We start from the raw sequence: 15,105 nt of genomic DNA on the forward strand, positions 1-15,105 counted from the left end.
GTGCCCTGCAGTGACGGCAGATCGAGCGTGGGCTGGAGCGATGTTGGCAGTGAGAGCAGGCCAGTGAGGTAGCGGCAGTGGCGGCGACAGTGGGACAGTGAGGCAGTAGCGGTCAGCGGCCGAGAGCAGACCTATAAGGCAGTGATGGCAGCCTAGCATTAGAGTGGTGCCTGCAGCATTGTGAAGATCTGGACTTTTTTTTTCTTGCTTACCGTTTGGCTCTGTTAAATCTTTTAATTCTGGTTTTTGTAACCAAGTGGGCATCAGTGAATGGCAACTTTGTGCAGTTTTCACTGTACTTATGTATTCCTATACTTAGTATATGTGACAAATAAATACACCTATCAAAAAAAAACTTTAAGGAAATGTAGAAAAGCAAAATACTGCAGACATCGGAAATATGCTGGTCTGGTGGCATCTGTAGAAAGAGAAAGATAGAGTCAGCATCTCTACGTAATGATTTGAAAGGTTAACTATTTCTCTCCCCACAGATCTATCAGACCTGATGAGTATTTCTAGCATTTTCCAAAATTAGTTGTTTTGCACCATTTAAAGTATCCATGTTTTCGATAGGCATTTATAACGCCAATAATGGGAGCTTTTTGCTTTTCTAAACAGGCTGAGAAATTCAGAGATTTGTAAACTGGCATGATGTCCCTGGTTTGCAATACAGTACAATGGTGGATCACTTCAACTGTTTTTAAAATTTCAGACAGCCTTAATTTTTTTTGTCGTGTTTGCTCTTATGTCAATTAGTAACCCTGCTGTAAAACTTAAAAATTATAAAATTTCAAGGGGGATATTAATTCACTAACTTGGGGTTTTTTAAAATATTGTCTCTTTGGTGCCACTCCAAATTTCAGTTCTCCCCGGAAAGTAGTTACTCATGTAGCTGTATAGATATACTAATGTCGGTTGCCCTCTGCTACCTCTCACATTTGGGTTTTGACAGTGAATGTCAGCAGACCATTTCACCGTGGAGGAAGAGGCAGATGAGGTGCATCCAAAACTTGCTTTGGTTATTCTCAATCAGCGTTCAGACCCGTAATTTTAAACATGATAGCAGTCAAGAGTGGGAACCTTGGCTGATCTTGTTTTCATTTCACTAGCTTAAAGAACATGGTCAACATGTGGTGCAACAGTTGAAATCGGCTATTTTAGCACTTACTGCCTTAAATATGCAACTTCCTCTGTCTGTGCTTTACACAGCGACATCATTATCGTGGGAGCCACAACAACATGGTGTTTTTGTTTCGCATAATGGTAAAGACCAGAAGTATGGTGCTTGGCCCATTGAGTGTGAACTTGGTTTTTCAAAGAGTAATTCAATTAATCCAACTTCCCCTCTTCCCCATATCCCTGTAATTTATTCTCTTTCAAGAATTTTTCTAATACCCTTTGGAAGGCTATTAAATAAGTGTGCACCAACCTGTTATGTGGTGTGTTCCAAATTCTAATAACTTGTGTATTTAAAAAAAAATCGTTCTTGTCATTTCTAATTCTTTTACCAATCACTTTAAATTTATGCTATCTGGTATTGACCTTTTAAGTTATTGGAAACAATTTTTCTTTATTTAGTCTGTTTAAACCCGACATAGTTTTAAACATTGCTGTAACGTCTCCTCTTGGACTAGTCTACTTTTAAGGAAAACAGCTGCTTTTCTAGACTACTCACTTAGTTGTAAACGTTTATATCTGGAACCATCGCAGTGATCTCCTGCATAGCTTCTCCGAAGTTTTAATGTCTTTCCAAAAATGTACAATTGATTGTAATCAGTCTTTAGAATTGTCAGTCTGATCGTAACATAAAAATGCAAGGAATAATTTTCCATGTTCACAAGGGTTTGTATAGCAGGCTCAATATTCACCCTATTTATTAATGACTTGGAAGATCTGATAGCTATTTTTCTACAACATAAAGATAGGTGGCATTTTAAGTCTTGTAGATAAGGAGAAAGAGAAAATGCGAATTAGCAAGATGGTGACAAATGGAACTCGTGTGGCAAATGTGAGACAACTTACTTTGAACCAAAAGTGATAATATTATCCCCTTTTAGAAAGGGCTTTGTTCTATCACTTTTTTTCATCCAAAGAGGGTGATCTCACATTTATCTACATTGAATTCCACTTACCAGAGTTTTGTGCATTCAATTGATCTATCGATATTTCTTTAGTTCCAACGAGACTGGAGAGCCTGGGTACCTAGGTCTTTAAAATGTTATAACACGGAAAATAATCCCTATGTAGAGGGCTAGAATGAAAGGATGTCACAGTTGCGCTTCAGCTGTATAAAAACCTGTCTAGACTGCAGTTGGAATACGTGAACAATTCTGGCCAGCATTTCATATGGTCTTGGAAGCGTACAGTTTATGTTTACCAGGATTGTACATAATCTTTTAAGGTTAAGTTATGAGACACTGCAAAATCACAGTTGTATTCCCTGGAATTTGGAAAGTTTAAGGGCGAGAAAGGCAGACATAATAGGTAATTAGCAATACTCCATGAAGGTCCATAGGCATTTCTGTCCAGTTATTTATATAACTTGCAGGGAATCACTGTGCTTTAAGCATTGGGTAAAGCAAGGTTGACTTCAATGAATAACCTTAGTCTACATGGGTGTTGCCATAACTTACAGCATATTCTAGTCACAGCGACATAGAAAATAGAAGCCAGTGTAGTCCATTTGGCCACTTTGAGTCTGCTGTGCCATTCATTGATCATGGCTGATCATCCAGCTCTAGCCTGTTCCTGCTTTTCCCCTATATCTTTTGATCTCTTTAGGCTCAAGTCATATATCCAACTCTTCTTGAAATTGTACAATGTTTTGGCTTCAGCTGCCTTCTGTGGTACCAAATTTCACCAGGCTTATCACTGTCTTAGTGAAGAAATGATTTACCTTGTATCTTTAGACTGTGACCCATGGCGCTGGACTTTTATCAGGACCATCCTTCCTGTATCTACCTAATCTAGTCCTGTTAGAACCTTATAGCTTTCAATAAGATTCCCCATCATTCTTCTGAAATTCAACGAATATAATTATAACCGATTCAATGTCTTTTCATACGTCAGTCCTGCCTTCCCAGGAATCAGTCTGGTAGATTTTCGCTCACCCTATAACAAAGATGTGGAGGTTCCGGTATTGGACTGGGGTGGTCGAGGTCAGAAATCACACAACACCAGGTTATAGTCCAAGAACAAGAAACTTGGCATCACCACCAGCAATAACCAAGTCTCCCAGTTACCACATTTGAAAGCAGTACCACCATGGGAAAATCCATTGCCAATTTATCTGACCACGCCCTTTAACTGGAAGAGATCAAAGTTCTCAGCTGAGGACTCAAATTTCTGCCCCAACACCAAAATGGACTGCATTGGTTTCGCGACAGACATAGAGGAATTCATTAGATGAATGAGACTCCAGGAATTCTTCCAAGATGTCAGCAGCGAGCCCAGTGAGACAACCAACGAACAGTATCAGTCAACAGAGAGATCCAGGGGGGAGCAGACAAAGGTGGAGTCGAATTGGACCCCACCAGAGGGCCGTTGCCCGGAGCTTGACGTGCATGGTCAAGCCGCCAGAGAATGCGTGAACGCCAGGTCACCAGCCACACACTCAAGGTAGTGCAAAATATCACCCAGCCACAATGCAATGCCATCCGTGCCCTCCAGAGCAATCGCAACATTGTCTGCAGTTTGATGATAAAGGAGGAGCAATCGTCACACAGAATAGAATGGACAAGTGCAAGGAGGTGTACTGACAGCCAAACAACCCGGAACACTGCACACAACTACTTGCTGATCCGACCAAAGAACACACCTGTCACCTGAACTGACTGGTCAAGACTTTTGATCCAGTCCTTCGAAGTACCCTGCACACTCATTCCGCATACTTCCTATGTAGGGGACTTGTAATGCCTTCCAATGACACACAAAGCCAACACACCTGGTCATCCCATCGTATCAGGCAATGAGACCCTGTGTGAGAACCTCCTCTGGCTATGTCGAGGGTATCTTGAAACCCATTGTACAGGGAAAACCCAACTTCCGTCACAACACTACGGATTTCTTACAGAAACTCAGCACCCATGGACCAGTTGAACCAGGAGCATACCTCTCCGCAATGGACGTTTTGGCACTCTGCACCAGAGTCCCCCACGATGACGGCATTACTGAAACGGCCTCAGTACTCAATACCACCAACTGCCAATTACCAGACACCATCCTACAACTCATCTGCTTCATCCTCGACCACAACGCCTTCACCTTTGACAGCCAGTTCTTCAACCAGACATATGGACCAGCCATGGGGACCAGATTTGCTCCCTAATATGCCAACATTTTCATGCACAGTTTCGAGCAGGACTTCTTTGCTGCACAGAACCTCTGACCAGTGCTATACACCAGATACATTGATGACATTTTCTTCTTTTGGACTCATGGTAAGGAATCACTGAAACAACCTAGTGATATCAGCAAGTTTCATCCCACTATCAGATTCACTATGGACTACTCTTTAAGATCAGTATTATTCTTGGGGACACGCATCTCCATCAGGGACAGACACTTCAATACTTCACTTTTCAAGATAACCTCACAATGCTGCACTTCTCTAGCTTCCACCCTAAACAGCCATCCTCTATGGAGAAACCCTACATATATACAGGCTCTGTCCTGATGAGGAGGAACGAGACAGACGCCTGAAAATGTTGAAGGATGTCTTCATAGAACTGGATATGATGCTCAAATCATCTATCGCCAGTTCCAACATGCCACAGCGAAAAACCATAATGACCTCCTCAGAAGACCAACAGGATACGTCTGATAGAGTACTCTTTGTCGTCTGTTACTTCCTGGGAGTGGAGAAGCTGTGCCATGTTCTTCGCAGCCTTCAACACATTATCGATGACGATGAGCACCTTGCCAAGCTCTTTCCCGTGCCTCCACTTCTCACCTTCAAACAACCGCCAAGCCTTGAACAGACCATTGTTCGCAGCAATCTACCCAGCAATCAGGATAACAGCAGCCACAACACTCTACAACCCTGTTATGACAACCTCTGGAAGACAAGCCAGATCTTCAACATGGACACTACTGCCACATGTGGGAACACCACCCACTACATGCAAGGCAGATACTCATGTGACTCGGCCAACATTGTCTATCTCATATGCTGCAAGCAAGGATGCCCTGATGAATGGTATATTGACGAAACCATGCATACGCTACGACAACTGATGAATGGACACCACGCAACAATCGCCAGACAGGGATGTTCCCTCCCAGTTAGGGAACACTTCAGCAGTCAAGGAAATTTGGCCTCAGACCTTCGGGTTAACACTCTCCAAGGCGAACTTCAGAATACACAACAACGCAGAGTCGGTGAGCAGAGGCTGATAGCCAAATTTAATACCAATGAGGACGGCCTCAACTAGGATCTTGGGTTCATGTCACACTACAAGTGACTCCACCACACAATACACTCTCACTCTCTCTCTCACACACGCATACATACACACATTCGCCATCTCTCTCACAGGCATACATACACACACACACACACACAATCATGTCCATCGCCCCCTCTGTCCCTCGCCCTGTCTCTCTCTCACCCTCTCATGCACACACACCTGTCTGTCAAGCACACATGCTCTCTGTCCTCCCACATTTTCTCCCACATGTACACTCCCCACCCGTCCCCCCCGCCCATGCACACACTTGCTCTCTCACGCGCACACTCTCTCTCTTCCTCACTCACGTGCGCACTCTCTCTCTTTCTCTCTCTCTCTCTTTCTCTCTCTCTCTCTTTCTCTCTCTCTCTTTTTCTCTCTCTCTCTTTCACTCGCGCACACACGTGAATCTATTGGGTGAATTTGTATTTCTAGATGCATTCTATTTTGTTCAAAAAGCACACAATTTATAGGCAGTCAGTCAATGTGGCGTTTTAAAATATTCCTCCTTTAGAAGTAATACCAGTCTGACACCAAACCAAATCACAGACAGATTCTAAACAAGGCCTCATACCTAACATGCATTGTCTGACCTAAAATGTCACCTCTTCTTTACACTGATAAAACCTTTAGTTCTCTCTGGACAGTGCCTTGAAAGGAATTTGGGGATTTACATTTACATATATTAATCAATTTAAGCCTTCTAACTGATTAAAGATTTAACAGCATCTTGGGTTTGTTTAGAACATCCTCCTCAGTGGTGTGAGCCTTTGATCTTTTACTTATAAATTCTGTGTCTGATACTACCCCTCTCACTAACACGTGAAGAAGAAACAAGACTCAGAAAGTTTGTGTTTTCAAATAAACCTGTTGGACTATAACCTGATGTTGTGTGATTTCTAACTCTATAAAAGCAAAACATCCTTCCTTAGAAGGGACCAGAAATTCTGTCAGTATTTCAGTTGTGGTGATGCCAAGGCCCTGTACAATTGTAGCAAGACATCTCTGCTCAAATCCTCTCACTATGAAGGCCAAAATACCATTTATCATCTTTGCATGTTGCACCTGTATGCTTGCCTTCAGTGACTGGTGTATGACACCTAGGTCTCGTTGCACATTCCCCTCTCTCAACTTATCCATTCAGATATAATCTGCCTTCCTATTTTTGCCACCAAAATGGATAACCTCACATTTTTCCACATTATACTGCATCTGGCATGTATTTGCCTACTCAGTCAGCGTGTCCAAATCTCACTGAAGCATCCCTGCTTCCTTTTCAAAGGACCACCCTACAACCTTACCACCCATCTTTGTGTCATTTGCAAAGTTGGAGATATTACGTTTAGTTTTATCATCCAGATCTTTAATCTTTGTGACCAGCTGGATTCCTAGCCCTGATCCCTACAGTACTACACTAGCCACTGCCTGCCGTTTAGGAAAAGGCTCATTTATTTCTATTCCTTGATTCCTGCCTGCCTACAAGTTTTCTATCCATCTCAACATACTACACCCAGTCCCATGCACTTCAGTTTTACACACCAATCTCTCAGTGGAACTTTGTCAAAAGCCTTTTGAAAGTCCAAATAAATCTCATCCACAGGATCCCCTTCATTATTTCTACTAGTTACATTCTGGAAGAATTCCTGGAAATGTATTAAGAATGATTTCCCTTTCCTAAATCCATGCTGACTGTCTGATCCTACCACTGTCTTCTAAATGCTCAGCTATTAATTCTTTTACAATGGGCTATAGCATTTTCCCCACTACTGACATCAGGCTGACTGGTCTAGATTCCTGGTTTTCTGTAGTGAGTGGGGTTATATTAGCTATCCTCCAGTTTGTAGGAACTGTTCCAGAGTCTGTAGAATCTTGGAAGGTGACCACCAATACATCCACTGTTTTTAGGGTCCAGGGATTTCTTGGCCTTCAATCCCGTCAAGGTCTTCAACACCATTTCTGTACTAACACTGATTTTCTTCAGTGCATCCCTATATCTAAACCCTGTGTTTCCCAACATTTCTGGTATGTTATTTATATTTGTCTTTGTAAACACAAACCAAAGTTGAATTTAATTCGTTAGTCATCCAACTAATTGAGCTAATGAACCTCCAAAATAGAGCATTGTTAGAGAGAAACTATTTCCTCTGATTGGAGAGGCTACAATGCGGGATCGTCATCCCAAATCAGAGCCAGACATTTTGGGCTGAAATTAGGAAATGCTTTTACACAAGATTTGTAGAAATTTAGAACACATAATTAACATTTGATTCATTGTTAATTTTGAATGACTGATTTTTGTACTCTGAAGGTATGAAGGAATATGGGGCAAAAATGTCTAGGTGGAGTTACTTCACAGATCAGCCATGATCTCTGATGGTCAGAACAGGTTTGAGGGGTTAACTTGTGTCATCTTGTTTCTCTGAGGAAATGAGTTCCAAAGGAGCACACTGCAACTGCAGGGAGGCATAAGTCCAGACATGTTGGAGGGGGAAATGATCCCTTCTAGAATGATAATATTTTGGATAAACACTAAATGAGCAGACAACTGGGAAATACAGGCTGAAATTTTGGATATATTAAACCCTGGATGTATCTCAGGAGATTACTGGGTTGTGGTCTTGGGACAGAAATGCCTGTCTTGATCATATCTTTTCTCTTTAGTTTATGCAATGCTACAGTTAGCCCTCAAGTCATCAAACTTAGTTGGATCGGCAGTGTTCCAGTTTTATTTGACAGTTTCTATGTAATTATTTTGTGCGTCAGTGCAGTGACATGTTCGTTAATATTATTGCACCTCTCTGGAGCAGTAGGACTTGAACCTGAGCTTCCTGGTCTAGAGGTAGGGTCACTACTACAGCAGCACAAGAGCCTAAAATAGTTTAAATCAACCTGTTTGAATATCTTGTGGCACATTTGGTGCAGTAGAGATTTGAACCCAAGAGGGAGAGTACCACTGCACCAGAAGAGCCATCAAAGCACGAGGAATTTGCCCTCGCTGTCATGTGTATGGTGTAACAGTAGCATGGTTAATTATTGAGGTAACAAGGTGTAGAGCTGGATGAACACAGCAGGCCAAGCAGCATCAGAGGAACAGGAAAGCTGACGTTTTGGGGTTACACCCTTAATTATCAATGATTTGTAAGAAACTAACAAATGTCATCGAGAAATTGGCTGTTTTCTTTGGTTTCAAATGGGACAGAGGCATAGGAATTGGATTGTGTAATCAACTATAGATTGAACAAGCAGGGCTAGGTAACTGCAGTGGAAATTAAATGGCAATGTGTTTTATTACAAGGGATCCCGTTTAATTGGCCATTCTATATGTGTGATTGGCAGCCAGTCTTTGGATAATATTGATGAGGCTGGTCCTTTGCACTCCCAGTGTTTTGGAATGGACCAGTTCCAATACTAATTAATTAATTAATAACAGTCAATAAATATTAATTAATCATAATAGTAATCATTATAGGAATTGAGGCCAATTGTAATAGCCTAAACACATCAGCTAATTCACAAAGCTATGCAGGTAAGCACGAACACTTCCAGTTTGGCCAGTTTGATTGCAATACTGATTTTTGCTAATTCACTAGGGGAACTGTGAAGAACAATTTTATAAGATTGTAAACATAACAATTAAATGAGTACAGTATTTAAATTTTCTTGCCCATATCCTGGAACTATAACCTATTAATCCAGTGCCTGAAAATCCTTTGCTGACCGATATTTTGTTGAGGAGTGTTTTGTTACATTCATATTGTATCCCTTTTGTTAATTTGCCACTTTTATGGTTTCACTCCATCTCTGAATAAAACTACAGGACCTACCAATTTGGAGGTGGAAAATTTTGCGTCATATGTTTTCACCTTGCTTACCTTCTTTCCCTGCCCTGACAAATTACCAAGTTTGTACTAGGTTTTGCATATGCTTGCAGTATCAGATTGTCATCCCTTTTAAATAAATAGCAATGTGTAGTAGCACCTTGAATGCTTCTGAAATTGTAGTTCCTTATTTTAGTGTTGTTATCTTTGCACTTGTGTCTTACTTTGAGTGTAGGATCCACAAATGAAGGAAACATAAAGGAAACAGATTTTAAAAGGTGAATCAGAGATAGTAGGAACTGCAGATGCTGGAGAATCCGAGACAACAAGGTGCAGAGCTGGATGAACACAGGAGCTCCTATGATGCTGCTTGGCCTGCTGTGTTCATCCAGCTCTGCACCTTGTTGTTTCAGTTTTAAAAGGTAACTGTTAAAGTAAATAGTATTACTAAATGCCATTTAGAAAAGTTAGGATTTAAACAGATTCCTGTATTGAGATGCGGAACTAAATCAGATTCTAAATGTTACAAGTGGAATTAATCTTTGCAAATGGATCTTTCTGGTCTTGATTTGTGGTTTGTGATGAAACATTTGGTATTTTTGTGTTACTTCTGATGATTTTGTTAGATCTCATTCCACCCAGTAAATGGACAGATAAAATGTGGTCAGTTTGATGGCAGAGTTGGCAGTGTGCTGACATCTGGGTTGAAGTGCCATCTGCCCCGCAGTTGTGTTATAACATATCTGAACGGGTTGGTTAAAAAAAATATAAGAATTTGAAATGCTAGTTGCAGTATACACTCTGAGTGGCTGTTAATAAGGTGATAGAATAGGACTGGAGAAGTGAGATGATCTACCTCTTGAGTTCAGTGAACTGCAGAGTTTGGGATTATCTTTCACTCCAGCTATTTCCTGTGCTGTCTGCAGACAAACTAGCTTGCTTTCAGACAAACTCCATGGAGAATTCCAACATTCCAGTCCCTGCGTCAGATTTTTTTTGAAGTTGGTAAATGCTGGGTCCACCTTAGCTCTCAACTTACATGTAATTAATGTCCTCCTTCATTTTAGTACTCCCCTGCCTTAAAAAAAATCCACTTTGCTAGTTAAAATTTTTTTTATCATTTATGTAAAATTCCTTACGTTGGCATGTTTCAACTCTGGGAAGTTTGAGACCTAGCCCAGGGCACAAAATGTGTTGAGAGTATGAGGCCAAGCAGAATGCCAAACTCCAGATCTGACAAGATGCTGCACTTTTAGTTCTGCACAGAATGAGGAAATCGGTAAGGTGTGTAAACACAAGCTCCAACCAGCTTCAGATCAGAGGGCGTGATTTTTGCTGCTAACAAGATTTAACTTGATGGTGGAAGGAGAGGTGTACAGGAAAACATATTGTAAAGCGACAGTAAAAATGCTAAAAGAACAAATTAACTTATAAAGGAGGTGCCTTACTGAAAACAAATAGAAATTTAAACAGTAGAACTGAAGCATATTTGCAAGCCTGTTTCACTAAATTACCTGAGATACTGACCACTAGAATAATATTTTACAAAAAAGGACCATGCAGCCCATTTGTATTCATGCCAGCTCTCTAAGAGTGATCTGCTTTCCATTCCCTCACCATTGCTTCATACCTTGAAGAGAAAAAAAGTTCTTCTAAAATACGTTATGGGTAGTGCTTCCTGTCCATTTTTTAGAGCATTCCACATTATTGTAAATATTCTTACATTTTTTGATTAATATTTTATATTTGTTGACATTTACTTACAAAATTACTAAGCAGCAATAGTTCTCCCAATGTACAGTATAATTTTGAATACTTCCATGAGATTCTTTTAAATGGATTGGTTTCACAATTAGTTCATTCCCTTTTGGCTTGGTGCACAGCAAGCAGAGTGGATTGAGACAGATGCAGTACCAAATGAACAACAGCATTCTTTCAGAAACCAAAATCATTGAGAATTTTGCTTAACCCTGGTATTTTGTTTTGTGATGATAGCAACTGCTGGACCAGGGAGAAAAAAGGCTGCATAAGGCCAGAAAGTACTGAGGTGAGAATTTTTTGAAAGTAAAAAAAGGGGGTAAGAGCAGTGGCACGATAGTTTAAATGATGAAAGCATTAAGGAGGTTAGGAATTGTTCAGGTATTACTGTAAAGGTTGTGCAATGATCTGCATTAGTAGAGGATTACTGAGTGACTTGCCAAATTGCAACAGGATCAGAAACTCTGAATTTTTGTGCCTCCCTAACCAATGGGTGTTTGTTTAATACCTGAAGTTAAATAACCATTTATCTGAGTGGGATTTGTCTTGATCGTGGATGATCTGTAAATTGTCCCAGGCTTGTGATCTTAGTGAATTAAATACTTTTATTTTGACAGTTTAGCTCTGCTGTCTTCATATGTCAGATTAGTTAATATTAATCACTAGGAAATGTTCTTCCTGTTTAAAATATTACTAAGCTTAATCTCTGTTTTAGCTACACTGTAAAGAATTGACTGTAGTAGCCTAACTAAAGTTCTTAAGGCGCTGTTTAGATAAGATCAACCTTGAAATTCTGGCTCTAACTGTTATCTGGAGAAGTCAGCAATTATTACAGTTAATGGACCCCACTATATTAATTTTGTATATCAATTTAATAGATATTAAATTATGTCTTTGCTAAATTATTGCATGTCTTATGTTTCCTTTTCATGGTATCTTATAAATAATTCAGATATTGAGACTTAAAGCTCTGGAAGTGGTGTTGCTGACAAGACCAGAATTTATGGCCTGACTTGTCTTCCCTTAAGTAGGTGATGGTGCACTTTAAGTACTGGAGCTCTTCCCACAGTGCTGTTAAGTAGGGAGTTGATTTTGGGAAGATAAAGGAATAGCGAGCCATGTCTAAGTTGCGGTGCTTTGTGATTTTGGTGGAGGTGAGAGGGAACCATGGATTTTGAAGGTAAATACAAAAAAGTCTTGACATTGAGGTATACATACTACAGCCATAGTATGCCATTGGAAGAAGGATGGATTTTTTTGACTGATAGAGCAACTATTAGCTGAACAGGTTGCTTTTCCTGAACTTTTGTTGGTTAACTAAGCTCATTTTACTTTTTTAAGTTTTAGATTGTATTTTTCTTTCATTCTCTTCCTCATTTGCATGTTTTACATGAGTTTTAAATATCATCTTGTTGACTCAGCACAGTTAATGTTGACTTTTTAATTTAAAACAAGTTCCATCAGTTCAAATATCAGTTTGTAAGAAACAAAATCAGAAATTGCTGGAAAAGCTCAGCATGTCTGGCAGCATTTATGGAGAACAAAGTTAACGTTTACAGTCCACTGACCCTTCTTCAGATCTCTGATTTCTCTTCACAGATGCTGCTCGATCTGCTGAATTTTTTTCAGCAATTTCTGTTTCTGATTTCCAGCATCTGCAGTTATTTTGGTTTATTTTTCTGTTATTAATGCATGTAATTTGAGATTATAGTTTATATAGTTTGAGGTTGGTGCTTAATTCAGCTATTAAATCCTTTATGAACTAGGGACAATTTATAAAAAGAGGAAAATTTGTGGTAGCAGATTTATTCTGTGCGATAATGCAGTCTGTGCCTCAGAACTAGCTGGAAGGTTCTTATTATATCAAAGTGAGAGTACTGCAGAAAATCTGATGTGATTATTCTAGTTTTTCCACAAGGATTATATTTTAGTAATTGGCAAATTACTTCTACTTGAACATGAGTTTTAGATCACATTTTATCATGTACTTTTCACTTCCTGTTTTCCTTCTGTTATATTTATAGCCTTGTGCTGAAGGAAAGATCTGTTTGGAATTTTACCTGCTGTACTTGGTGTTGTAACTTTTAAATTAGCATGCATTTGTATAAAATGAGTTGAAAAGTCTGTTTTCTAATGCTTTGAATTTTGATATCTCTTCATCTACTAAGAAATATCAGTCTGGTTTTATGCAAACCTTCATAATGATTTGACAAGTGTGACCGCAATAAAATCCAATTCTGTCCTTGCTAAATATCCTGGACGGAATCGTTTAAGTAGAAAAAACAATTAATAACTTGCTGATATTTCCCCCTTAAACTGGAAATTGAACCTTAATGCAATATCCTCCAGCTGTCCTGGATCAAGACTTGTCTAAGAAGTTTAACAACTTACTGAACGAACTGGCTGAGAGGAGCACAAATATTGAGTTTTATTTTCTTTTACATAGCTTTTCTCAAGTTTTCACTGTCTATTTGCATGGACTCCATGGCAAATAAGATGGCGCATGTGTTTCTGAAGGCATTGATATACATATGATGGTTTTGCTTTCTTCAAAACTAGAATGTCACCAGAGATTCAGGCAATTTTCACATTACTAAGCTTATCCCAAAATCAGAGATGATTCTCAACCAGAGCCACAAACTAGCAAGTGATTCTGCCCACCAATGCAGGCCTTTATTTTAACGGTCTGTGTTTACATTGAGGAACCAACCAGAGAACAAGCTATTCTAGACTGAGTACTGTGCAGCGATAAAGGATGCATTGACAGTCATTTTGTGTGTGGTCCTTTGGTGAACAGTGACCATATATAGTAGGATTCTTCATTAAGGTGGAGAATGAAGAAATGTGAAACTAAGGTGCTAAATCTAAATAAAAGGAACAATGATCGTATGAGGTTGAATCAGTGAGGATGAATTGGGGAACCTTATTAGAAAATGTTAACAATGAATAGACAATGGCAAACATTTAAACAACATGTACATGATTAACACAATTATTATTTCCTGTCTGGCACACAAATAAAACAGGAAATTTGGCTCAACCATGGCTTATAAAATAAACTAACCATGATACTGAAAGGCAGAGCAGGCTCAAGGCCAAATGGCCTCCTACTGCTAGTTTCTGTGTCTCTATAAAGGTTTGATGCAGCAGTAAGTTTACAGCAAGCACTTAAATCCATATGGTTATCAGTGGATATTATGTTGGTAGAGGAAAAAATATGCAAATGGATTGCACAAAATGGATGTTTTGGATTAAAATTGAGGATAAGAAAAGTGAACGATTGGTTTTTGGTATTTCAGCTTGGTTATTTTTTGTAGGAGTATTCCTGATTCCTAGATTTAGGACACATACATACAACGTTGTATTTTCTGTACTCACTGACAAAAATATGCCTCAGTACCAACATCAGAAGATAATGTTCCCTGTTCTATCTGTATCAGATTTTCCATTTCTTCCCTAAACCTCCAGTGCCCTTTTTGATAGGATCTTCCTGTTAGTGCCAAACGAGGTGAATTTTGTTATGAGGAACTCGTGTAACGTAGGGCCAATGGACAGTAGTCCCACACAAAAGATGTGATAAATTAATGTAATCTGCTGTTCCAAGCATGAAAACCTTTGAGGTTGCTATGGAAGATTTGAGAGTCTTCAATGGTGAAGAGCTAGAACCTCGAGAAACAACAGTTGCTTCCAGGTAGAGCAAGATGCAGGATCAGAACTTTGTTTCTTTCAAGCACACAAGTGGATGGCAGTAAGAAGCTATACAATCTTGTTTTCCTTGGTCGTATTGTTCATGGAAATTGAAAGTGGGAATCTGATAAGAGCAACTGAAGAAAGCACAAGACCGCAAGTTTAGGGAAATGACCAAGGTACCTCCCTTAAGCAGATCATCACTCCTTGCAAATTTATCAAAATGTTGGCTAGTGCATTGCTGCTTATTTTATGTTATTGTAACTCTACCAGGAGTATTCATACAACACATTGCATCATATCATAAAATATGTTATAAGCTCAAGGGCGCAGCATCAGGATGATTACATTCTACTGAAATTTTAAATTGTGAAAGTATTGAGGAAGCTGGATTT

General features: G+C 39.5%; 1 long non-coding RNA gene across 1 annotated transcript in view; it reads left to right on the forward strand.

Annotated features, from left to right (window-relative positions):
- Positions 1–15,105, forward strand: part of LOC125486614 — a 121,839-nt gene that overhangs the window by 4,827 nt on the left and 101,907 nt on the right. The gene's annotated exons all lie outside the window — the stretch shown is intronic.

The sequence above is a fragment of the Rhincodon typus genome, chromosome 30 (assembly GCF_021869965.1).
Source record: "Rhincodon typus isolate 14 chromosome 30, sRhiTyp1.1, whole genome shotgun sequence".
Classification (NCBI taxonomy): Eukaryota; Metazoa; Chordata; class Chondrichthyes; order Orectolobiformes; family Rhincodontidae; genus Rhincodon; species Rhincodon typus.